At 39.2% G+C, this 26,948-nt stretch overlaps 1 pseudogene; it reads left to right on the plus strand.

Annotated features, from left to right (window-relative positions):
* Window positions 1–49: 49 nt before the first annotated feature.
* Window positions 50–12,962, plus strand: LOC133871524 (uncharacterized; annotated as a pseudogene).
* The last annotated feature ends 13,986 nt before the right edge of the window (window positions 12,963–26,948 follow it).

Consider the following 26,948-nt stretch of genomic DNA (forward strand, 5'->3'; position numbering starts at 1 on the left):
GGGAGATACTCAGAAGCCCCAATAGCTCTTCAACAAGCACTTCATAGGCATGAGCAAGGGTCACGTGACCAAGACGGCAGCACAGCAGCAAGGGGAGGAGGACCCAGCAGCTGCAGTACAGCAGCCATCTAATGGGGCGACGGAACCCCAACCACCGCCTCAGGACCAGGTCATGCCTCCTTGGGCAGCCCAGCTTTTCAGTGAGATGCGTTCACTGCCGGCAGTCATGGATGACCACATTGCCATCTTCAAGGAGGAGCGAGGTAGATGGGATGCTAACCAGTCGATGTTGGCACACCTCACCACGATGATCAACCTCATCCAGGAAGGGATGGCAATCAGGGAAAAGACCTTGGATGAGATTCTTCTAGAGCTTTGGTTTTGTTATTTTACTTGTTTTATTTGGTTTTCTATGGCATTTGTCTTTTAAACTTGGTTAATTTATTTTTGAACGTGTTTTATTCAGTGATATGAATAATTTGAGATAATTTGTGTTTGCATGCATATTTATTTGAACCTTAAATGCTCATGTCCTTATGAAATTTCGAGCATGGAATTTTTATAAGAAGGGGAGAATGTGATGCTCTATACAAAAATCAATATTTTTATAAAAGATTAATCCAGACGCACGACCATCAAATTTTTTTTTTACAAAATAAATAGAATGCTTTTAATCCATTTATCTTCTTCAATGAACGTTATCCATTTTTCCTAGAATGTTCGTTGTACCTTTGACAAACTTTTGTCACCCTTCCACGAATGATTGTGAGAAATCCTAGCTGACGTGGGCAGCCAATCCTTATTCTTTCACGAAAGACCGTTGACATATTGTATAGTGTGGCAAAAAGTACATCCCACGCCTTTAGCGTATGTGTCAGACTGTACCACAAACGATTGCGACGATACGCCAAACAATCGTCTAATCCTAAATTTTATACGAACATTCGTCACTTACTTGAGGAATGTTTGCCAAATGACCAAATCAGTTGATCCTTATCCTCTGCATTCCTTGCTTGTAAATAGCCCTTACCCTACACCTCTCAGCATCATTTCTACTGAAATACATCTATTCTATCATATTTCTTGGTTAGAGGAAAGTTCTAGAATGAAAAAGAGTTTTGTTGAAAATCCACCTTCATTGAAGTAACCCTTGTTACCTAACTTTTCTTTCACAATTATTAATGTTCTATCCTTGTTAGTTATTTATTCGTTTTACACTTTACTTTAAATGCAAGATTTATGAATTAATTTCTCTTTTCAAAAGAAAATGAACTTTTCAAAATATAAGCTTTCAACCACTCTGGATTTCATAAATGGTCACAGTGACATGTTTTATTATACGCTGGTTATGCTATTAGGAGCTTTGTTTAAGAGTTAGCATGTTAGGTTTAGATTATCTTTAGATTTGCATGCATTCTGGTAATGTCGAACGTTCCCCAAGCCTTGCATGAACCTTCGTCATTCATGAGACGATTGATCGTCCTTGTTGCCGAACGATCGCGGTATGCAAGAAATGATGAAAATAGGCTCTAGCCATAGATTAAGGAGTGTTATTAATCTTGGGTTATGTTTCACAGTAGCAGGAATCCAATATGCTCGAGTTTATAGATGAACAAATGAGGTAAGTAAATACTTACAAAACTGAGTTCATAATGGATGTGATATGTCAGCTGATTGAGCATGAATTACTTTTCTTAAACGATATGTTATAAGCGTGTTAAATTTTTGTAAGTATTTTATAACTATTCTAAAGCAAGTATTACTATTTTAATGATAAATGAACTATATGTATTATAAGACATGGTACACTGGTACGTGCAGTAGAACGACCACAGGCTTACTATTATATGGATTGTTCTTTATGGTCAAAAATTTATAATGTGTTATGATGGGCCTTGGATCCAATGGTTGTTTTGTGACCGGCGCACCATGTGACGTCTCACATCGCCTGGGGATGGGAATGTGCTTATATGTATATTCGCACTCTTCTTGACAAAACACGTTTTAAAGTTGTGATGGCCATGAACCTATCAGAACTTCTCAGTTAAGCATATTTAAGCGAGAGTAGTACCAGGATGGGTGACCTCCTGAGAAGTTTGGTCCAAGGGAAGCCAAAAGCAAACAATATTGTGTCGTCGGAGGTTGGTCGTTACAAAGTGGTATCAGAGCCATTGCCCAGCTTGAGATGGGGGAAGCATGCACAAGCCCATGAGGGTCGCCAGAGGGGATGCTAGGTCCCAAGAGGAGGTGATTGTGACGTCCCACATAGCCTAGGGATAGGGATGTGTTTATATGTATATTCGCACCCTTCTTGACATAACGCGTTTTAAAGTCGTGATGGCCATAAACCTATCAGAACTCTGCAACTAAGCATGCTTACGCAAGAGTAGTACCAGGATGGGTGACCTCATGGAAGTCTGGTTTGAGTGAGCCAAAAGCGGACAATATAGTATCGTCGGGGGTGAGTTGTTACACACTATGCTTGAATAGGGGTTACGGTTACGACTTAGATTGTAGCATGGGCCACCCTAGGTCAGACTCATTCGGATGCTAGTATATGACAATATGCATGCATATCCAGACACCAGTGTTGTATTACAGGTCCCTCGGGACAGCGATAACCCTGTCGAGAAAGGGGTTAATATTCTAGGTAGACCATATGAGACGAACTATGACATATATGTATACAAAATATATTTTTGCATGATTTCACCTACATTAAACTCTAAGTATTGTCAATGTAACTATGTTCCGTAAATATTTCAAAACAAACCCTGCCTTTTTAATGAGAACATAGCAACAGAGGCAATACTTGTCATTTTGCAAAATATTGATGTTTATTTTCCCTCAATTCAAAGTCGATTCTTAAGGCTAATTTCATATCCGGTCTTGTAATGATTTATTTATTAAGTCATAGACTTACTCAGTGCTCTCCTACGTCTCGAAACCTTCTAAATGTCAATATTATCAGGATGACCCTTGTTAGAGTTAGGAAGTTTGCAAGGATGAATAAGCAATCAGTTTTTGGATAACTCTCTATCTATATTTGATAATAGCATTATTTAAGGTTTAATCACTTTTAGAGTCTTAGATTACATATTCTTCCGTTTTTCGCTTTTCTTTCACTCTCATTAGTTTATGGAAGATGGTTTCACTAGGCAATTACCAGTTAATTATTTTAGAGGTACTGTCAATAACTCTCCAAGTTAAGTAAAACCCATTACCTAATTTTGGGGGCGTTACACCTGATTCTCTTGTTACATCATATATTATATCTATATTGCATTTATGACCATTTGTGAAATGAAGAATTATAACTGTATATTTCTGCATGTGATTTATATCTTAAACATCTGAGTTCACTTCTTGATAACATGTGCATCATGTGTATTATTGTTCACTAAGTCGTGGACTTACGCTTGTATATTTTCCACCTATAAAACATGCATTGTTATTACTCATTTTCACAAAATAGACTTCACGGTAATTGAAAATATATTTCATGTGAGTTATAAACATGCATATTTTGATATACAAAATAATCATGCTATGCCAAAAAAGTAATAACAAGTATCCATGTGAGTTTTCACTCACTTGAGTCCCAAGTTTCCATTGGGTAATCCTCCGGATATTCACCAACCTCCAAATCTGTAGGAATATCTGTCATTAGCCTCTAATCCTGAGCTAAATAGACTTACAACTGAAAATAGGTTTTTCACCCGAGGGTCGAATGTCCGTACAGGGGGGTCGAACTTTTGTCCAGTGCAGGGTCAAATGTTCGTTTCTGGGGAAAAATCTCATTTCCAAACCCAAAAGCCACCAAACTACTTCTAAGCAATATAATCTCTAACAAAGTCCTAAACTTCAAGAACATCTTCATGCAGCATTGGTACATTAAACTATCGACACAACACTAAACTGGTGCTAAACAATTAATAAGGTCAAGACTAAGCAAAGAGGTATAACTATCTAGAGATAAAGGCCTAAATAGTAAGCAAATAACATGATATTTCTATAAAAAACAAACAAGGTCAAGAAGATTACCTTCTTGGTCTTAAAAAAGATCATTACTCATCTAAAACTGTAACGACTCACCCCAAACAACACAATATTGTCTGTTTTTGGCTCCCCCGAACCAGACTTCCCAGGAGGTCACCCATCCTGGTACTGCTCTCACAGAAGCACGCTTATCTGCGGAGTTCTGATAGGTTCATGGCCATCACGGCTTTAAAACGCGTTGTGTCAAGAATGATGCGTTTATACATATAAGCACATTTCATTCCCAGGCGATGTGGGATGTCACAATCACCCCCTCTTGGGACCCAGCGTCCTCGCTGGCGACCCTCATTGGCTTGTGCACACTCCCCCCATCTCAGGTTGGGCAATGGCTCTGATACCATTTGTAACGACTCACCCCAAACGACACAATATTGTCCGCTTTTGGCTCCCCTGAACCAAACTTCCCAGAAGGTCACCCATCCTGGTACTGCTTTCGCAGAAGCACACTTAACCGCGGAGTTCTGATAGGTTCATGGTCATCACGGCTTTAAAACGCGTTGTGTCAAAAATGATGCGTTTATACATATAAGCACATTTCATTCCCAAGCGATGTGGGATGTCACAAAAACACTTCCCACACACATACAATGGATATTCTGAGCAAAAAGGCATGTAAGTGGGTTGAAAGAGCGTAGGGGTGGGTATTTATAGAGATAGATCGTCTAAAGATAAGAATAAGTTGGTTATAACACTCTTCAACCGATCATTGAACGCTCGGTGTATTTTATTACCAGCGGTCTTGGATCGTATCGAAAGTTTGATCGTCCCTTTCGACACAAAGCTGATGCTTGAATAGTAAATTTTGTCAGGTCTTTGAACATTCGTTGATTGAATATCCAAAATTTTGGTATATCACGGTATCAAACATTCGATAACCCTATTCGAACTTTCGGTTAAGGACAGAAAATGAGAATTTAACTCTTATCCAACCATAAACCCTTATAGACACTGATTAAGGCTTACTTAACCCTAATTAATGTTCGTGGTATTACACTTAGACACCCAAAACCCATATTGAAAACCCAAAAACATGCTTCCAAAGCAATTAGGATCGATCCTAAAGGTTCTAGGATCAATTCTAGATGTTTGGGATCGATCCTAGGGGACCAGGAATTAATCCTACAGGGTTGGGATCGATCTTGAAGGGCTAGAATCAATCTTGTAAAGGCTGGGATTGATCTTGCCCTTGCTAGGATTGATCTTGCCAATGAAGGGATCGATTATGTTGCTTTCTAGCACCAATTTCGAGCCTTTTCGAGCCCATAAACCCACATCCAAATAATCTCGAACGTCTTTAGGGTGCCTACAACACCTGGAAACATCCAAGAATAATTTTGAGGTGTCAAGGTTATGCTCTTGATATGACAATCATCAAGAGTTTTTCCTTGATTACCTTAACACATCAAAATTGTCATGAAATAAATTGATGTGTGTGATTGTATTCATTTAATACAGTAATTGAGTATATAAAACTTTAAGAACGTCAACCAAAATCATTATCATTGTTTTGAAATCATTGATCGATGAGAAACATGGAATATCAATTTTCTTTATTAAAACCATTGTATAAATCACATATTTATTTAAGAATAACACATCCTGCCATGATCAAACAACATGGATACGACAGAGATAAAACAAGGAGCCAAAGGATTAAAGGTTGTTGAAGGAAACATTGAGATTAAAGGCTTTACCATGTGAAAACGGATAGAAAAAAAAATCGAATTTGACTTAGGAACTAACAAGAAATGTCAATTTCAAGCTTCTTCCACGCCTCACCTTCTTCCCCACGCTTTAGGAGACTAGGTTTTCTGGCAAATAGGTATCCGTAGGCATAAGGATGATTAAATAGGTTTAAGTGTCGAGTTTCTAGGGTCTTGGACGCTCAAAATCGGATTTCAATCACATGAGGATCGATCCTACTAAGGGGAGGACTGATCCTCTCCTTTTTCTTTTTTCTTTTTCTTAGAAAACACCAATTTTTTTTTCTTTTTTTTTCTCAGAAAACACCAAATCATTGTCAAACTTACTTTTTTCAAAATTATGTGTATTTTTTAAAAGGAGTTATATTTTTAAAAATGAATTTTATTTTTTTGGGTATTACAATATTATTGCAAAAGTTTTGAAATATCAGTGGGGTAAGTGAAGTTTCAAAAATAAAAATAAAAAGCCTACAATGAGTTACAAAATAGGAAAAACTATATTTACCCCTCAAACTACCACTCTATTTGCATGTCCCCCAATGTTTCAATTTTTGCAATGTCACCCCCTAATCTACAATTAGGGTTTGGGGCTACAATATCTCTCTTCCGTTAGGATTTTTCGTTAAATTCTAATGAAGGGGTATAATGGTCATTTCATGCGACTCTCAATGAACAATTAAGACTATAATTGTGTTTTTATAAATTTCGCAGGGTGTAACAAACATTTTACATCATGTATGGGTCATGTAATTGCGCTTGACATTTGACTTTACAAAATTTCCTAACGGAGGGGGGCAATGCAACCCCAATGGACAGGCAATGGTAGCTTAGGGCGACATTGCAAAATTGAAAGATTTAGGAGACATTACAAATTTGGTGGTAAATTAAAGGGGGAAATGTAGTTTTCCTAAAAAAAAGAATGTCATGCATTGAAGCCCAAACACAAAAAGAGGTCCTCTACGTGTAAATACCTGAACACATTGTTACGGCGTTTCTCAAACAAAACAAAAAAAATCCTAGTCGCGTCTCTCACCTTCAACCCCAATACAATTGCTTTACTAGCCTTACGTGTAGAGATTTGGACACAGTTGTCGTGACATCTCTCAAACACAATAAAAGAAAAATTAATAAAATAAAAAACCTAGTCTTGCTATCTCCTTCAAAACCAACACAATTGTTGCAGCATCTACAGTTCAACACCAACATAGCACCTACATCTGCACATCCACACCAACACAATTGTTGTAGTGCATGCACTTCAAAATCAATAGTTGTTGCGTCTACACTTCAACTGTAACGTCCCAAATCATTTAATAAGTCGTAAGCGGAAAATATTTCATTTTCCACATAATGCCACTAATACAATACATTACATCAAAAATTTTGCTGCAGAATAATTCTTCTTTTTCTTTTTGACAATACAATTTATATGAGCTTAAAGGACATATATCACTAATTAGGTATTCTATCCTTCCTAGAGCCCTAGCGCCGCCTACGCTTCCCTCCTCCCCAGTTGTTTTGTTCTCAAGATTTGGCTTTAAGTAAATGTTCTCCCAACCTTTAGGGTTGTGGGAGTTTTCGTTCCTCCCGGGCTAGATCCGGTGGAGGTTGTGTGTCTTCAAGCCTTAGGCTTGTGGAGTTATTTTTTGTGTTTTTCTTGGTGTTCTCTGGCAGGAAGGCAGCATGAGTCGTCCCTTAGGAGTTTCGGTGCCCGGAGATCTCTGGTCGTTTCTTAAATGCATCTTTAAAGCCAGATATGTGATGATCATCTGGTCCTCCCGCTTCAAACCATGGCCTCATCGGAGTTTTGGTGCCCGGCGTGTGGCTAGCACGCGCCAATGAGTTTTATCTCCTTGGCTGGCGCGTGAGGGCCATGCCCTATCTTCCAGGTCGTGGTGGCTAGAGTCCAGTGGTCCTTGGAGGTCGCCTGATGCAAAGGGGTCTCTGGGGCTGGTGCGTGTTCTACACGTGCCGTCTCCAGCGACGGGATCTACCTTCTGACGGTGGCTTTGTGTGTGGTTTCCTGTTATGTTGCTTTCTTTTTGTTGTTTAGCTTTTAGAAAGTCTGTCAGTGATTTTTCCTTTATTACTAGACTGTTTATGGCTTGTTAGCTCGGATCAGCCCTCTTTTCTTTGTTAGAGGAGCGTTATTGTCAGAGTGGCTCCAATGTCTATCCCTATAATATTTGTGATTTGTTGGCAGCACCCAAGTCAGTTTTATGGCTTAGTGTGTAGGGTGTCGTTGTGCCTATATTCACTGCATTTGCCTTCGGGCCTTTCAAATTAATATATGTAGCTCCGGTTACCTTATTCAAAAAAAAAATACAATCTATATGAATAGTCATACAAGAGCTACTATGTGAACTATAAGTGAAATAATAATCAACATTGTGTTGTTACAACCTTAAATACACACATATCATTGTTAGCCAAAAGTGCCATAGGCAACATGTCAAATATATACAACTAAATAGACTAAGTAAGAGTTAGTCTGTGACAAAATCGAGGCTACTACCAACTTGGTCCATAGTAACCAAGGCAGGTGTATGGATCCTCGTCTAGTGCCTTATCACCTGCATCAACTTTGAAATTGTAGAATTACCACAATTTCATAGGCGGATGCATCCCTAACTTGTGTCTATAATAACAGCTTATATAAAGTTTCCCAAATAAGAGTTTTACCATTGAAAATCACAACTAATAATATAAGCATTGTAGATAAGTTTATATGAATATATACAAAATCATCTTATATATATTTTCTTTGGCATTTTCTTTATAATTTATAACTCCACATCCCACAACATGGAGCAATAAAAATGTTCATAAGGCAAGTAAAACAAAACTAAATATAAAGTGCATTAAGTCTGTTGTTCCACTTGTATATTTGTTCTTATAATTCTTGGGACTTGAACCCTCTGTTATGGGAATTGAAACATCTGTTCTGAGGACTTGAACCCTCTTTTATGACATGATGAAGGCTAGAATAAAACCTGATGCACATGCCTACATTATTGCTAAAGGATATGCACGTGCACAAGAACCAAAGAAAGCTGAAGAATTGTTGGCAAGAATGACACAATCAGGAGTTCATCCAAACGTTGTGATTTTCACAACTGTCATCAGTGGATGGTGCAACGCCGGCAGAATGGAGCGCGCTATCAAGGTTTTTGACAAGATGTGTGAATACAAGGTTTCTGTTACGTGCTTACGTAACGTAGGATGAGGACCAACAAGAACGATAGATATGGTAGGATTTTCAAGGAATCCTACACCTCCTATTATAGGATTTTCGAGGAATCCTAGAGCTCCTTGGTTGAGCAATTAGAGGTGCTCGGAACTCACAAACATAAAGTTTGAATAATTTCTTTGTTAATTTTATTCTATAGCAATGCAACTTATTTAAAGAAAATGAATACAATAGACTTCTACTTAGAATAGGACACTAAGACTCGACTAACAAAGAGATAGAGATAACAAGCTAGAGATAACCTAATAACCTACTAACAAGCCAAATAGAATTGAATTACTAACAAAGATAGAGATAAACTAACAACAACCTACATAGATAATACTTCCTAACAGACCCAATACCTAATAACTACTGAATTGCTCCTAAACTCTACGTGCACATAACACTCCCTCCCCCTTAATATTGTCCTTGTCCTCAAGGACAAAAGATGATTTGGCCTTTTCATTCGCTTCCTAGGCGGGCGTTCACTTAGTGAATTCAATCTCTCCTCCACGAACGACTTCTATGTAAACGACATTACATGGTGATAGCTGGGTGAACGGATTTGTAGCCAAAGTTGCTTCACGATCGGTGTGGCTCCATGATGATGTAATCTTCATTTCCATGAATAATTGACCACCCAAGGTGGCGATAGGAGCAATTCGATTTTGAGTGTTTGTCGTGCTGATGGGTTGATCTTTGATGGTGGAAATTCTGGTGATGTGATGGGATCGGTTTTGGGTGATGGTTGTGTTATTGAGTTTTCCGAACTAACGGGTTTTGTAGTCGTTGGATCATGCGGGTGCAAGTTGATCTGTGGTGGTTACAAGGAATACGGTGCTAGTTGTTTTTACTCACGCTGGAATTCATATTTATACTCCGCAAAACAACTCTCAACTCTAGCAAACGCCTCATCCAATTTTTTTTGAAATTTTTGCAAGATATCGTGAACACGTTGATGTAGACAATGATCATCCATAACTTGAAGCTGTGGGTTATGGAAAGTTGGCTCTGATACCACTTTGTTATGTGCTTACATAACGTAGGATGAAGACCAACAAGAACGATAGATATGGTAGGATTTTCGAGGAATCCTAGACCTCCTATTGTAGGATTTTTGAGAAATCCTAGACCTCCTTGGTTGAGCAATTAGAGGTGCTCGGAACTCACAAACATAAAGTTTGAATAATTTCTTTTTTCATTTTTATTCCATAGCAATGCAACTTATTTAAAGAAAATGAATACAAGAGACTTCTACTTAGAATAGGACGCTAAGACTCGACTAACAAAGAAATAGAGATAACAAGCTAAAGAAAACCTAATAACCTACTAACAAGCCAAATAGAATTGAATTACTAACAAAGATATAGATAAACTAACAACAACCTATATAGATAATACTTCCTAACAGACCTAATGCCTAACAAAGACTACACACGTAACAGTTTCTCCCAATTTGAAGACATTTGAGACCCTAATTTGGGGATATGGAGAAGCAAAGTAGCCATGGAAAGTGGAAGAAATGCTCCCAATTATGGAAGAATTTAACATTCAGCCCGAGAAATCCACCATCATGCTTGTTGTAGAAGCTTAGCATGCCACCGGATTAACAAAATAGGCAAATAGGATGCTGAATAGTTTGAAAGGTAATGGAATGACACAACAGATAAGGACAGAAAAAGAGATACCGGTGGAGAGCTTAGGGAAAATTGAGCAAAAGCAGCCTATTGGTGCCTCTTTTTCCAATTTGTTACCGATACCAGCAGTTGTTACAGGCGTTCAAAAAGGATTAGCCACAACAGCTAAGAGAAGCCGAATGGTTTTAAGAGATGTTGATTCTTCCTTGGACAGCTCTTACCTTCCCACAAAATCAATGTATCTTTCTCATGCTTGTAAATTTTGGGAGAGATCACCAATCATATACCGGAAGCAGTCACAAAGGCAGCGAGGAGTGTATGCTCAGCTTGCACTCTCATCTACAGTTGTATTCTTGAACCGAAGGATTATTGAAAAGGTAAATGTATAATAACTCCCTGAGTCGGAGCGTGATTTGAAAATGGTCCATCACTTTTTAATTTTCAACATTGACTTCTTAACTTTTTCACGATTTTGAATTGGGTCCTTCCATCACTTTTCAATCTAATTTCGCAAATTCCTTTAGTGCTACATCAGCCTTTTTTCCATGTTAGCTTAAATATTATTTTTTAAAATAATTTTATTTAAAAAGAAAAGGAGGTTGGGGGTGGCGGAGGGGATGGCATGCAAGCCACCCCCAAAGGTGGCCGGCGCCACCTCTGGGTGGCTCGATGCTAGCGATTTCCAAGATGAACTCAAGCAAACCCTGTTTGGAATCGTGCGAGATTCTCTTAACTGTAGCTTGGGTCTTCGAATTTTGAAAAGTCCCTTTGTAAACTCGACCGAATCCTCCATGCCTGAGTAGCTCTTTGTCTTTGAAACCATTGGTTGCTTTCTTCAATTCCGGGTAAGAGTACCAATGTGGGCCTAGTTCAAGCTCCCAATCTTCGATTATGTCAGCGTTTTTTATCTTTCTGAAGAGGTAAAAGGCAACAGAGATTGCAGCTAGTGCAAGAATAATAGCTGCAACAGAAACTCCTACTGTAAGAGCTGAGTGGTTCTTCTTGGGTCCTGGTAGAGAAGGCAGAGAAGGGAGATCAAAGGCTGGAGCTTGCCCGTTAATCTTGAAGCTCCAGCCCAAGAGGTGGTGTGAGCTAGTGAGCAAACCCGTTGACCTCTGGCCTACGAGAAAAGAAAAATGGACATTAACGTCTGTGAAATCCCTTTTGTTACGTGTTTACGTAATGTAGGATGAGGATCAACAAAAAAAGAAAGATACGTTAGAATTTTCGAGGAATTCTAGACCTCCTATTGTAGGATTTTCGAAGAATCCTAGACCTCCTTGGTTGAGCAATTAGAGGTGCTCGGAACTCACAAACACAATGTTTGATAATTTACTTGATTCCTTTCTTATTCAATAACAAAGCAGTATTTAAAAGAACGGAATACAATAGAAAATAAAGTTCCACATGATATAGAACTTCTCTTTGACTCCTAACTCAACAACCTAACCTACTGTCAACAAGACTCCTAAAAGATAAAGATAAAAGAGATAAACATGAGACCTCTAACCAAATACAAATACTAAAGACTCGTCTATAACTAAAGCAACAATTGAAATAATACTAATAATAATAAAATACTAACAGATAATTCTAACGGACCCAATGCCTAACAAAGACTACGACTACACATGTAACACCTTTATAATCCAACCCCTTCCACCTTCAATTTCCACCTTTCTCTCTTTGTAACAGCTCTTGTGGGCAGATCTTCCATGAAGCTATAAGAACCTATTTCTTTGTTTTCATAATTCCCTGATGATGGAGTTTGAGAGACATTTCTTCCTTCTCTTTGTTCTCTATTCTAGTTTCCTATGCTCTTCCTAGGCCTAATAAATTCTACGTCAGTAAAGATGGGTGGGTCTTGAATTCCTCCGAGAGCTACAACCACTAGGCTGTGAGAAACAGGTTCCAAGTCAACGATGCTCTTGGTAATTAATTAATTTTTTTTACATTTTTAAAATTTTTCATTTTGACTTGGGATTATTGGTTGATTTATCTTGTACGTGGGTGTTTGTGTTTATTTATTCTGTATTTTTCAAGTATAAGAAAGGGTCGGATTCTGTGTTGGTGGTGAACCAAGACGATTACAACACTTGCAACAAAAAGAACCCGATCAAGAAGTTGGAGGACGGTGATTCTGAGTTCAATTTTGATAAATGCGGACCCTTCTTTTTCATCACTAGGAAGGATCAAAACTGTGAGAAGGGGCAGAAACTGACTGTTGTTGTTTTGGCTGTGAGGCATTACCGCCAAAACCCTCCTCTTTCATCCATGGCCTCCGAGCTTTGTGAAAGCCTTGTCCATTTTTCTTGGAGGATACGATTGTGAAAGCAAATTAGCCATGGCCTCCAAGCTTTGGATACTCTAAGACTAAAGCAAAAGCAAAGGAGGTGGAGAAAGAGAAAGCTTTACCATCGATGGAGTTCTTGAACTGAAAAGGAGAGGCATAGAAAGCATGGCCCATTAATCGACTAGTCTCGTTGGTTAACTCAAGAATCCCGATTTCTTGGATATTAGCATTGCCGTTTAAGGTTATGTTGGTGGCAGCAGCTTTGAATCCAGGAAAGAAGAGCTGGTTAAGCTGGGATGAAACTGGGATTATTAGGAAGATAAGAGCAGAGAAAATCCAAAGAAATTTGGCCATGATCGTAGAAACAATGGGACCAATCTGAAGTTCACCTCCTCCATCTTCACATTTTCCTACAGCAGATTGAGCACTCATGCATCTTCGGTTTGTTCCCTAAACTCATGCATTTTCCTGCAGCAGCTTGATATGCACTAAGCTCTGTCTTTTCTTCTGTAGAATCTGCCTTGGACATTTTTGATAACTCTTCTTGCTTCTTATCCTTTAGTTTCTGCAACTCTGCGTGCAAATCCTGGATTGAAGTCTGGAACTTTTTTATCTGATGAATTGAAGTGCTAAACCTCAGCCAGAACTCCAGATTTTCTTTCATACATGTTATCAAATACTAGAAGAGCCGCATCAAAACCTGAGCATGATTAATAAATCTTTTATCACTGCCACCCATCTCCGTCCCTGAACTCGTTTTCCCATTTTGTGAATCAATTATTGTTCGTCTACGTCCATCCTCATCAAAAGCAGATTTATTTGATGGATCTTAAGACACACTAAGTTCCTCAATTTCTCAGTATAAAACCAAGAACTTGGGAAACTAAGAAAGTAAGTTCCTTAATTTCTCAGTATAAAACCAAGAAACTAAGTTCCTCAATTTCACCTAGTTCCTCCGACGGCCCTAGAGGGTGGCTTGCGAACCACCCCAAAGATGATCGGCGCCACCTTTGGGGGTGGCTCGCAGGCCATCCCCCCCCCCCCCCCCCCCCCCCCTTTTCTTTTCTTTTTTTTAACTTTTTTCTTTCTTTAATTTATCTTTTTAAATAAAATTATTAAAAAAATAATATTTTAAGGTGACGTGGTAAAAAGGCTAAGATGGCACTAACAGAATTTGCAAAATTGGACAGAAAAGTGACGGAATGACCCAATTCAAAATCGTGAAAAAGTTAAGGAGTCAATGTTGAAAATTAAAAAGTAAGGGACCATTTTCAAATCGTGCTCCGACTCAGGGAGTTATTATACATTTACCCTTATTGAAATTACAATATTTGATGTAATCCCATCCATATAGTCATCCCTCAAGAAATTCACCTAATATATTTGTAGATAGCTGCTTCATTTCGATGACTCCTCTTTTTTTTTTAGGTCAATGATTACCATATACTTGCTATTTTACATGGGAAGACAAGCTGCTTATATTGTCATTGAACTAACTTATGCTCTCTCTGTAATGTCTAAGACATTAATTAAGTGCTAAAAATGTTAATTAGACTAATTAAATAAGAAATTAGGGAGAAACACACTTAGAAAACACTTGGGACGAATTTCTGTGAAGTGTGTCCGAACAGGTTGATCAGAAAGTCAGTAGTGACTTTCTGTGAATCGTGTCCTGACAGGACTTCCAGTAAGTCCCGATCGTCACGAGTGTCCGAAGGGACAAAGGCTGTGTCCAGACGGGCCTTACAGTGAGTCCCAGGCTGCGAATCATCAGACGCGTGTCCCACATGGCACTTTTGTGTCTGGACAGACGTGTATTGAAATTTGCCGAGAGAGTTTCTCAGCTCATTTCTCTCCGGTTTTCTCTCTCTCTCGCTCTCTCACGCCATTCTCACTCTCTCTCTTAGGGTTTTCCATAAAACCCTAGATCCCGGTAGATTCAAGCCTCCAATCTCAAATCTGACTCCCAATACGTGATCCTCAAAGCAAGATCTACTTTTTTACCGGGTTGGTTTGAGGTAAATCCAAAAACCCATGTCTCTCTAGATTTTGGGTTGATTCTTGAGAGTTTGAGTTTGACTTTCCATTTTCCTTTAGATTTTTTGCACTTTGGAGTACTCTAAACGATCTCCAAGCTTCGGGTTACATTTTGGTGAATTTAAGGTAAAAACCTTCAAAACCCTAGTTTTGTTTAAAGTAGTTTAAGTTGTGATTTTAAGTGTCTAACCCTAAGATAATCTTATGGGTTAGTATTATTTGTGTTGGATTGTCAAACGGAACCCTAGAGATTTTATGGGTTTTCCATGGGTATAGCACTCAAGCAGTTCAAGAGCTAGTTGGGAAATTAGAGTTAGAAATACTAATGTGTCATGAAATGTGGTGATGCAGCAGCACATTGTGAAGCTTTGGTTGAGGATTCATCTATAAGCCATCAACCGAGCAGACGAATTGAGCATTTTACTTACTGAGAACTTTATGAAGTTTTATGCGAGAAATGTTATGATTTGTTAAATCTCGAGCCAATGTTATTTTAGAAGACTATATATGCTTGTGGATGTTTTCAATATGTTTAATTATGATGAGAAATTTTTTGAAGTCGAATTATGTGGTTTGAGATGAGATTTGAGAATGATTTATACAGTGATGTTTTGAGATATGTTTTCATGAGTTTTATGAGAAGTTAAGTTTTCATGATATGCTTGAAAGAATATGTGAAGAATATGATGCTAAATGATGCTTGAGTATGTGAAAGCATGGACACAGTGATTATATGGCACGAAAGCACAAGCATGTACATGGAAAGAAACGCTAAACGAAAGACCACTGGGCTGCGTACCCTTTGTCACCATGAAACGAAAGACCCTTGGGCTACGTACCCATGGGCACTATGAAACGAAAAACCACTAGGCTGCATACCCTTTGTGATGGCCCCATGGTAGGCCGAATCTTAAAGATCCCTTACAAGTTCCAGATGGGCCAATCACAAAGTCAAGGGAGAAGAAGATCAAGGAGGCAATGCAAGGATTGGTACAATCCACTTGGGCCGAGTTTGCAAATTTATCGAGCAAGACTCCAACATTCAAGATGTGCTTGAAAGAAGAAGAACCAACTTTAATTCATGTGATACAAGCAACAGATGGGGGCGGCATAGCCTAGTGGTTTCTTGCAAACTCTTTATTTCACTAAGTATAAGCATGTGGGCCTATTTTTATGTTTCTATGGTTGTAGGCCTTTAGGCCTATTTGTTTTATTAAGTGGACTTCTTTTATTAGCTATAGAAGTGTAGTTTAGGATTTTTTGGGCTTGAAGATGTTCAGCCCATGTCTTTTAATTGATGTAGGCCTTAGTAGGGTTAGGGTTTCATGGAGAGGTTTTAAAAGACTTGTAGCCGCATATGCTAGACAAGTTGATTGTGAATGAAGTTTTGTTCTTCATAGAAAAAAATTTCAGTTTTCTCTACTTGTTCTTGATTGAACTAAGAACTTATCAAAGGCAAACCCTTTGTGGCGTTCTAACCAAATTTAGGTTCTTGGAACAAGATTTCAATAGGTCTAGATTCTTTGGACTTGATGCTTGGCTTTCTTGGGTAGATTTCAATTTGTTTGTGGGTTCAAAGGGGATTTCATCCTGCGGGTTCACATCACTTTGGCACCAAGATGACGAAAACATATAATGAGCATACATGGCATAATGATAATGTGTAACATGTTTTAAGATGTTTTCATGACTAGACGTATTAATATGCCTATGAGTCTTAATGGGAGAGAACATATTTATATTTCTATTCGACTAGTTTGCATGTGTTTTAAATGATGTTAGGTTTGGATGTGCCAGTATACTTATATTCTCTGAAGTTGTAAAATATCTGTATACTTTTATGGCTAGGATTGATGTCAAAGAGTTGCATGCTTAGAGATGCTCGTATGCTTGTGTTTCCCCGAAGTTGTGGAATGCTTGTATACGAGTATAGTTGAGTCACTTGATATATATGTGTATGTGTGTATAATGTAGTAATATTCCACTAGATTATGTGTACCTGTGTTTACCCTTACAGCAACAAAACATTTTCAAAATAGAAGCATCAGGTTAATAGTAGCTGTTATTATAAACATATGGTAGAATAGAAATGGTTGGCTCATTGTGAAAATCAGTATGTATTATAGTTCTGAGTTGGTGAACTCATACTTTCACCTATGCGGACGTGGCTAACACCACGACCGTGTAGATGCTAATGCTTTGGCTACAAGTACCACAGATGTCGATGAGGACCCTGTGGCGCGATACTTAGGATACTATGATTGAAGCTCTTCGCATTAATTGTAAATGTGTCAGGCTTTGATAGTCCATTTTTGTAGACATTTTATTTATGGCTTGTGTCATTGTGACACGTATTTTGAACAACCATTCTTTTGTGTAACTAATATTTTAATTAAACTTTAAACAAATAGACAATGTGTTGGCTCTGTTGATATAATCTAGACTTGCCCGTGACGATGGCAGCAGTGCTACTCTTTTCTGTTTGATTTTCTGTTAGGGAATAAACCAGTCTTTTATGATTGGTCTTTTATTATTTACGTGAACTTTAGTATGAGGTTTTATTCTAATAATGGGCTTTAGCCCGTTAGTTTGCACTCTAGGTTTAGGCTTACTTTGGAGTATTGACTTCATGTGGGAGCAGATGTTTGACAAGCCGGAAGTATTGGCTGGTCGTGGGAAGGCTGTGAAAGGTAAAGGTGAGGCCAAGAAGCCTACTGATGGTTCCGAGACCTACCAAGCTAGGACAGAGCAATCCCTCAATCCCATACCACACCATTCAGCCTGACATAACCCCCATACACATGTGTGGGATTATCACCCTCCACCACGAGTTGCACATGCACCTTTCCTCGGGCATCATCCAACCCATGATTATCATAGCGACGATATTACCAAGCGAGTCCAAGTTGATGTGTCGGATTTCCATGGCAAGTTAGACCCCTATGCATTCCAAGATTGTCTCACTGCCTTGGAAGATTACTTTGACGGGTTTGGTCTCTCCCCAAATCGCAAGGTACGTTTCGTGAAGATGAAACTCAAAGGGCAAGCCCATGTATGGTGGCATAGCATGGAGGAGTATTTGCATCGCCTTCGGTTACCACCCATAACCAATTGGGAAGAGATGAAGCTCAAGCTACAGGAAAAGTATCTACCTTTGGACTATGAAGACTCGATCTTTGCTGAGTTGCTGGCGCACAAACAAGGGAATACAACAGTGAATGAATACACCCATCGCTTTCACGAGTTGAGTGTCCGTAGCCGTCTTACCGAAATAGAGTGCCAATCTCTTACCCATTACAAAGCTGGCCTGCGGGAAGACATTAACAGAAAATTGATTCCTGTTCGAGTCACAAGCCTTGATGAAGTGTATCAATTGGCATTACGGCCGGAATAGCAAGCCAAACTCATGAGTGCACAACACTCATCGTCTAGTTGGAATTATGTCTCTGTTCGTGGGAACTTCTCTGCACCCAAGAGGCCACCTCAAGGAGAGAGAGCTTCCTATAAGGCTCTTATATCGGCCAAGCGCGTCCCTACTGATCGAGGGGAATGGCGTGGTCGACCCATGGGCAAAGGTAGGAAAGATAAGAGGAGTGGGGAATGTTACAATTGTGGTGGTCGTGGTCTCTATGTTTTATGTGTCCCACTCATGAGCCACGCCCGAATCTATATTGCAAGGAACATCCTCCAGAAGAAGAAGCTGAATCACAGTCCTTTGGACCCAATGCTGCCACCGAAACAGAAGTTGCTGAAGAAACCTTAGAGTTTTCTGATTTACCATTATGTGTTATAAGAAAAATCCTCACAGGCAAGCGAATGGAAGAAGATGAAGGTGATGATTGGTTAAGGACGAATATTTTTCATACTCGAGTTGGGCACAATGGCAAAGCTTTGAATATGATCATCGACAATGGAAGTGGTATGACTGTCATCCGAAGCCTTACCGTGTCAGTTGGGTGGACGACACTTCTATCCCTGTGAAGCAGTGGTGCTTGGTGAATTTCTCGCTTGGGAATACCTACAAAGAGGCCGTGTGGTGTGATATTATTCCCATGCACGCATGCCATATTCTTCTCGGTCGCCCGTGGCTTTTTGATCGCAAGGTGCAATATGATGGCTATGGGAATACATACTCCTTTTTTTTATCAAGGGAAGAAGCTAGTATTGAAACCTATGAAGGTGCAAGAGTTTAAGTAACCAACAGGGGAAAAGAACACTGTCGAAGGTAGAGTGTTGACCCTCCGCAAATTCACAACAGCTTGTATGGAACAAGGACTGTTTAGTGCCTTAGTAGCACGATCAGGTGCTCCAGCCCCTACATGACACTCATACCCCACTAAAATTGAGGCCCTTTTGTAGGAATTTCAGGATGTAAATAATTGTAACACTCAAAATTACTCGAATAAACAATGATTGTAAATCACAAGATTCTAAGTGCGCATGAACGTCTATCTATTTTATTCTTATTCTAACTCATGATATTCAAATTAACATCTAGCATATACATATATATATACAAGCAAAAATACTTTTGTGTCCCTATAGCTCTGTGCGCCTAGGTCCTATACTAAGGTTAAACCTAAGGTCCTCAGAGCAAACTGCTCTGATACCAAAATGTAACACCCCGCTTTTGCAAAAAGCGTAGGTGAAAATTTTCGAATTTTCACAAGACATTACTAACTTATCAGAGGTAATTATTGGCAACGGAATAAATATAATATAAATTGGAAATAGGTTGACACTTCAGAGCTACTACTGAGAATACCTCAAATATATATAAAATAAGTCAGTCAGCATAATTATACAGACAGCAATACTAGTCATGCCACTCAGGGCTAAATAATTATACAAGCCAAAGTATATATATATAACTGGGGAATTATAAATATTGTTTTAAGATAGGCTAATGGACTATAACAGGGTAGTCCCAAAACTTAGGCTTTCCAGCCTTACAAAACTGAACCAGGGACCATCTACGTGTCGGGATAGTCCTGATAATCCTCTTCTTCTTCATAGCCTGAACCATTACAAGTACCATACAAGGAGAAGAAAACAACATAAAGACTAAAGTAAGTCCACTGTTTCCAATAATAATATGAGAGCTGATTTATTTAGTAAATGCAACATAATGCAATGGCCAAATAATCACATGTATATACAAAATATAATCCATGATCGCGAGTTATAGACATAAAGTGAACATAAATGTAATCATAAAGCAATGACAGTCTTAAATATAGAGTTTTGGGCATTTCCTTTTTTTCCACTACTCTGTTGGCCTTGGCACGGTTAGCGTGTTATTTGAAACCTTGGTTTCCTCACTTAACTTTTAATTGTAATCTTTGGGAGCCTTGGCTCCTGGAAACCTTGGTTTCCCTGGTGACCTTGGTACACCAGTTTTGTATTTATTAATCTTTTCAGGTATCTCCTCATTCACTGAGAACCTTGGAACTCATGTGAAGCCTCGCATACCCACCGTGGATCTTGATCCAACAGCTTGTTATTAGACAAGTTATTAGAAATAATAAAATATGCAAAATCACATGCACAACCAAGTGAATAAAACAGTAAACATAATATTATAGGAAAATCAACCAGCTTCGTCCTCAGTAAGTATAGAGATACTTACTAGTTTCTGCTCCAAAAGTCTTTCTCTTTAACTGCATAATTCCAATCATATAGTAATACTAGATTAGTGAAATGATGCTACAAATATGTTTACTATATTTATCCTTAAAGTACCATTTTAACCGTTGTCCTAATACTTCCGTTTTTGGTTCTCTTAATCAAGGTATTGAATGCCATCTTAGGTTATTGAATAATGAAACTAGAACATCCCTTTTTACTAGCCATTAACTCCACTAGTATGTTGATGTATATATATATATATATACAACTCTCTCTCATACCTTGATGTAGTTAAAATAATACTTTCCACACACACAAGCATTAACCATATACCATTTACACTTACCTACTAGTTCATACTTTAATGTTCTGATTCATGCAGGGAATTCCAACACACACACACACACACACATATATATACACACACCTTCCTTTTCATAAATCAGTACACCCATACTTCAACAGCTCACTTCCACAAAAGTATTAAAGCAAAGCTATTATCTTGCTTGTTTAAAGCTTCATGAGTGTAATTCTTTCAAGAGGAGAAATTACCCATGATTCTTAGGATCACATACTGAATTTTAGAGAGTAGAAAGGGAGATTTACTTACCAAGATTCGCACCCAACAGATTGGATGAAAGAAGGAGGTCCAACTTCAAAGCAAGGTGCTTGAAATGAGTTGGGAGCTGCTGGCTTTTGAGCTAGAATTTGAGAGAGGTTTCTGATGTTGGTTATTGGTGTTTTGTTGAGAAACAAGAGGGGATTCAGGGCTTTATTTCTATCACTAGGTGCTGGCTTCCACAGAAGAATGAGAGAGATTTTTCCATGGGAGATTCAATACCAAAACAGTGAAGGGGAGGGGAGCTTACGTGAGTGGCATGGGGGGAGTTTAGGCTGATTTTTAGTATCCCATGCAAGCTATATATAATAGTCACGAAGGGCTGAGATCAATCCAGCACAAATCCTTCCAAGGGTCGGATCTTTGGCAGCAAGAGAGAGAAATATCCATGCAAGATCATCTAATATCCAAGATTAGATTTTCTTCCATATCTTGAGTCATGATTAGATTGTACCACCATATCTAGTTCAATTTCAACCAAACTAAGCTAACTTAGGCTAACTAAATAAGTTTCAATCATCTGGAACCGTCCATGAGCAATGGGTTTAAAATCAAAGGTAAAAATCACTTTTCTGCTGTTCACCCGTAAGCTGCGTCGCACTGGATAAAATCGCTCGATCGAAACTAAGTCGATCGATCGACATCGACCCATAATCGCTCGATCGACCAGAAAGTCGCTCGATCGACTTCGCTTTACTGATCCAACTTTCTACATGCATAGCTACATAATTCTATTAGACTAAGAGCATTTCTTAAATCTTATATTTATGCACATAATTTGATAACTTAAGTGAGGTGTCCTTCTCGGGTATTACACTGTCATTAGGAGCTCCTCTTCCCCTTCCGTTGAAGAGACAGTCTTTTGGAAGCGGTTTTGGATCTCTTGGGAGAAGAATTACTCCTGTGAGTCAGAGCAGCTTCAGCATTATTACGTGTAGCAAGTGTGGGAAGACACACCCAGGCAAGTGTCATTGGGGAACAACTAGAGCATGCTTCCAGTGTGGCCAAGTGGGCCATTATGCCAAGGATTGTCGCCAAGACAACCTACTCAAGCAAAGGTGTGCTCACTCACACCGGGCAATGTCGAAGTTGATGTTGTAGCGCCCCAGATTTTAAACCCTAGAATTAAGCGTCTTAAATTAGAATTTAAGACTAAATATAATAACTCCGAAAGTTATGAATATTTATGAAAATAAATATTCATTAGTTTTATGAACTCCAATTTATTAAAAGAATGAAATTATTATTAGACTCTAATAATGTTGCTGATTGATTAAATAGTCAGGCACAAATATTCAATAATTAAATCAATGTACTATTATTAGTATAATAATATCATTATCTCAATTGGTATTATAATAATGCTATTATTATAATATTTATTGGTATTGTGTAATTTTTATTGTCTATAATATTATTATCAGTGAAATAATAGTATTAATAAAATAATATTAATTATATAACGAACTAGACTCAAAATGGGTTTAAAATTATAACCTTAATGAGTCTGATTAAATGATAATGACCTTATAAGAAAAACACCTGCAAAAAAAATCTACAGATTAAAAACTTAAATCATAAGTTTATTAAAAAAATAATAATAATAATTCTCGCTCTCCCTTTCTATAAAATGCACCCTCCTCTCCCTTTATAAACTCGCACCTCTTAGTGAAATTCACTGAGCTTCTTCTTTCTTCTCATTTCTTACTTCTTTCCTTTCTTTTCTCTTTTGTTTCCTTTCTTCTTCTCTTCTCGTTCATTCTAGTAACTAAGAGAGTGAGATGAGAGGTGAAACTGTTATGGGCTTGAAAATCTGAGAAATAAATTATAATTGACATAATGATAAATGACAATGAAAAATAATAATTTGACACTTCAAGGGGTCAATCCCTCATCTCACTCTAACACACGATTATGAGATGAGTCATTTCACTCAAACACATGGTAAGAGATGAACCTTGGATAATTTTCTGGTTACCTTCATTGATAATCAAAGTTGAATTTAAATACAAGAGACAAGCTAAATTAACTAATTAACTACCGACTAAACACATTACATAATAACTACCTACTACCACATAACTAACCCACTAACATTACACTACCTACGTAGACAACATATGCATAATAAGTACTACATTACACTATTGTCTGTCTTGCACTAGCCTAGCCACTGCCACGTCTTCCACACACATCTTCTGCACAAAGCTCATAACGATCATGCCCATAACATACTCCCATTCTTCAGAAGACCTTGCCCACAAGGTCAGAAAAATAAAATTTGCAACACACTTCTTGTGTAAAAAATTCCACACTCGTACCATTGCATCATCACTTCCGCAGAAAAGTGATGATTTAGTCAGATCAAGATGAAACATAATACAAGAAACAACCCCTGCGTGGCCCTTGAAGAATTGAGCACAAAAGCCACCATCAGTGTTCCAAATAAGAACTTTCCTATCAGTTCCTACAATTGCAAGCAATCCTCCAGACAAGTGGCAAGCCATACCCTTCACTGAACGTTCATGGCCCTTTTTATCCTCTTCAGAAATTGGGCACACTCGCACAAAGCTGGCAGTCCATTGAATTCTGCAAAACCCATCATTCATCATCAGTTGTTCCTCTGCTAGATGGAGACCTTCCGTGGACACTTGGTTGATAACTTCATTCTCGAGCTTCTGAATGAAAGGCGGTTAATCAGGAACCGAATTCCCAGTCCCCATAATTTCAGAGGGATCAAAACATATATACTGCAACTTGTCATCATCTGCATTAAAGAATGTTAGATTTTCATCAAGCATGTCAAACCCTGCAGGATCTGCCTCCAAGGGGTTTGAAAGATCATTAGATTCAAGGTATAATCCATCGCCCAATGGATGATAATCAGTGACCCTTGTGACTATGGGCTTCAACCAATGTAAGCCTCATCCGTGGTCTATCTCTTCTTCACCTAGTTTACGACTCTTCTTCCTTTCCTGGTAGACAATACTAAGAATTCTTGGATGCTCAACTTGATCCCTGTTGGAGAAATAATTAGCACCAAAGACACGTGGGCCTAAGGTAGTATCAGGGGCCGAGCCCATCGGATCGGCCCGGCCAGATCAGACCTAAGTACAAGACCATTCGTTATCCCCAAAACTACGGATATTCCGAGTATATCAAGATAAGACTTTTATCCCATCAAATACGGGATAAGGTACCTAATAGTATGACGTCAGACGAAGAGGTAATGTCCTACCCAACTTGGACTCTACTACCCAATTTGAATTCTTTGAAGATAAGATTAAAGACTATGTGATTTAGGACTTAGACTTCTAATCAGATTATGCTCCAATTATTCTAGCAGTTTTATAATTGTGAACTATGAGTCTATAAATAAGACTACTACGTCAGGTATTTTTTTTTTTTTTGGGACAGGCAGATTCTCTAAGCTCTGAGATTATTGATACTCTCCAGAAAATAAATAGTTTGAACTGACTTAGGCATCGGAGTGGGGGTACGGTCGGCACCCCACGAGCCGACGAGCCATTTATTATTTTGCAGATTACGAGAAGAGCGAATATCAAGGAAGGCAACGAATCACAAGGCAACACGTCACCGTACCGGAAACTGTACCAACAGTTTGGCACCGTCTATGGGAAAGACGAATCGTTTCTTACAAAAAAATAAATCCACAACGGTGACTACATGATCAAATCAAGTTTGAAATCTCAGATCGGAATCTAATCACACCAAATCGATGCTAGCAGTATACAGATGTGGTATCATCTAGATCTATGCTCAGAGGTAACAATTTTACACGGGTGTGCTGGTACAAATTCATAGTGGGTCCAATTTTGTTCCTAAAAAGAAAAAGAAGCATCGTTGCTTCTTCCCCCAAAGAAGAAAAAAAAATAAGGCTTCAGGTCGATAGGCTTAGGCTTGGGGGATTGGGCCTAGTCCAACTCTTTCCAATGGGTTGGCCCAAACAAACAAAAAATACAAAAAAGAAGGAGAAGCCAACCCGGTCCGGTTCCTGGCTTCTTCTTCGGCTCTCCACCGAAATCCAGAAAACCAGATGGAGATCCTCTCTTCGCCGGAGATGCTGAGTCAGGTGAAGAAGGATTCGCCACCGCAAAGGTACAGCTCTGGACCCTCCCCACTGACCTCGAGACCATCGAAAGCCCCGGTGACGTGAACCACAGGACGACAAAAATTCGGACCTCCGAGACTCATGGCATCTACTGGTCTCCATCAAGCCCACGGACTCCCGGAGGTCCCGGGAATGTCCGAGTTCAGCCCATGAACTCCCCGGCACCTCGGGTCTTCGCCCAGTAAGATGTTGGAGCCCATGAAATCCCGGGCACTTTGGGTACCTGCAGGTTCACCGAGACACACAGGAAGCCCGACGAAATAGTGACTGGCCGTGAGGATCCCCTGCTCGTCGTGGGTCATGATGGGCTGGAAGTCACAGATGGCGATTGTAAGGGAGATTCTGTAAACAAGAAAGCCCGAGACTTCATGTGAGATACTTCTCCGGCCTGAGCCAAAAGTCTGAGACCCCAAGCATCAAGTCATGACTCGCCGAATGTTGCTGGAACATGGAGCCACCTCGATGATCAGGCAAGCTCTTCCCAGCCTTTATCTACCGTTGCTGTGTCGGCATGCCCACCACTAGTCGGCAGCAACCCAGGTTATGAAAGTGTCATTCCAGACGTTGAACCAGTCCGACAGGCTAGTCCAGCGCCCAAAACTCATCTCGGCGTTCCAAAAAACGCTCAGAACAGAGAACGGGACACAGTCACAGGATCCCCGAGCTCTGGTTTTCGCGGCTCAGAAATTGTGAACCTCTGGGACTCACCCAGAAGGTTCTAGACCTCCGAGGCCGACATAAACCCCCGAGTTAGTGCTCTCCTTTATCAAAAAAATAGAACAATTGAAATACAAGGTTCGGTCTGCAAAATACTTGATGTCCCTCGTAAGCCCTACCTGGGTATTGCTTTTGGCCTCTTGATCCGCACAAAATCGAATTCCTTCTCTTTGGATGTACAAGATCAAGGTTGGCCATTGCTGGTTACGCGGATGTACAATTTTTCTGAACACCGAGGCAAAACAAAGAAAAAGGAGACGAGAAGAAATAAGAGAGAAGAGGAGACTGACAGAGAAAAGAAGACAGAGGCCAGAGGGTAGCGTGTTGAAGAAAAAAGGAAGAGAAAATAAGAGACAGAAAAGGTGACATAGAGGACAGCGACGATGGAATTTTTTACGGAAACTCCATTGACTGGAGAGGATGCAGACTTGGAGCAGTGTGTGGAGAAACAGAGGGATTCTTGAAACGGCAAAGAGCTGTTGGCAAGGCATGTGATTCTTGATCTCTAATTTTTTTTGTTGTTTTGGAAGTAAGGAAGCTGGGTGGACTTGACGAGGTAGAAAGAAAAGCTTAAAGGCTTGACGGAAGGTCTAGAAAAAAAAAAAAAAAAAAAAAAAAAAAAAAAAAAAAAAAAAAAAAAAAAAAAAAACAATGGGCATGAGATCAAAACCCTCGTCAACGGGAAGTCTTCAACGCGGCACTGAGCCCAGGGGTCCGAGTTCGACAAAACCCGGAATGTCTCCTCCTCGGGTCATCCTTTGGATCGGGTCATTGTCTCGGAGATCCAGTCTCCCCAGCCGCCCAGATGGTCGTCGAAAGCATGGTTTTTTCGTTTCAGTCCGAGCTCCAGATTAATTCTGATCCCGATCAATCCACGGCTTTAGAAGAAAT

Source organism: Alnus glutinosa, chromosome 6 (genome assembly GCF_958979055.1).
Source record: "Alnus glutinosa chromosome 6, dhAlnGlut1.1, whole genome shotgun sequence".
Lineage (NCBI taxonomy): Eukaryota > Viridiplantae > Streptophyta > Magnoliopsida > Fagales > Betulaceae > Alnus > Alnus glutinosa.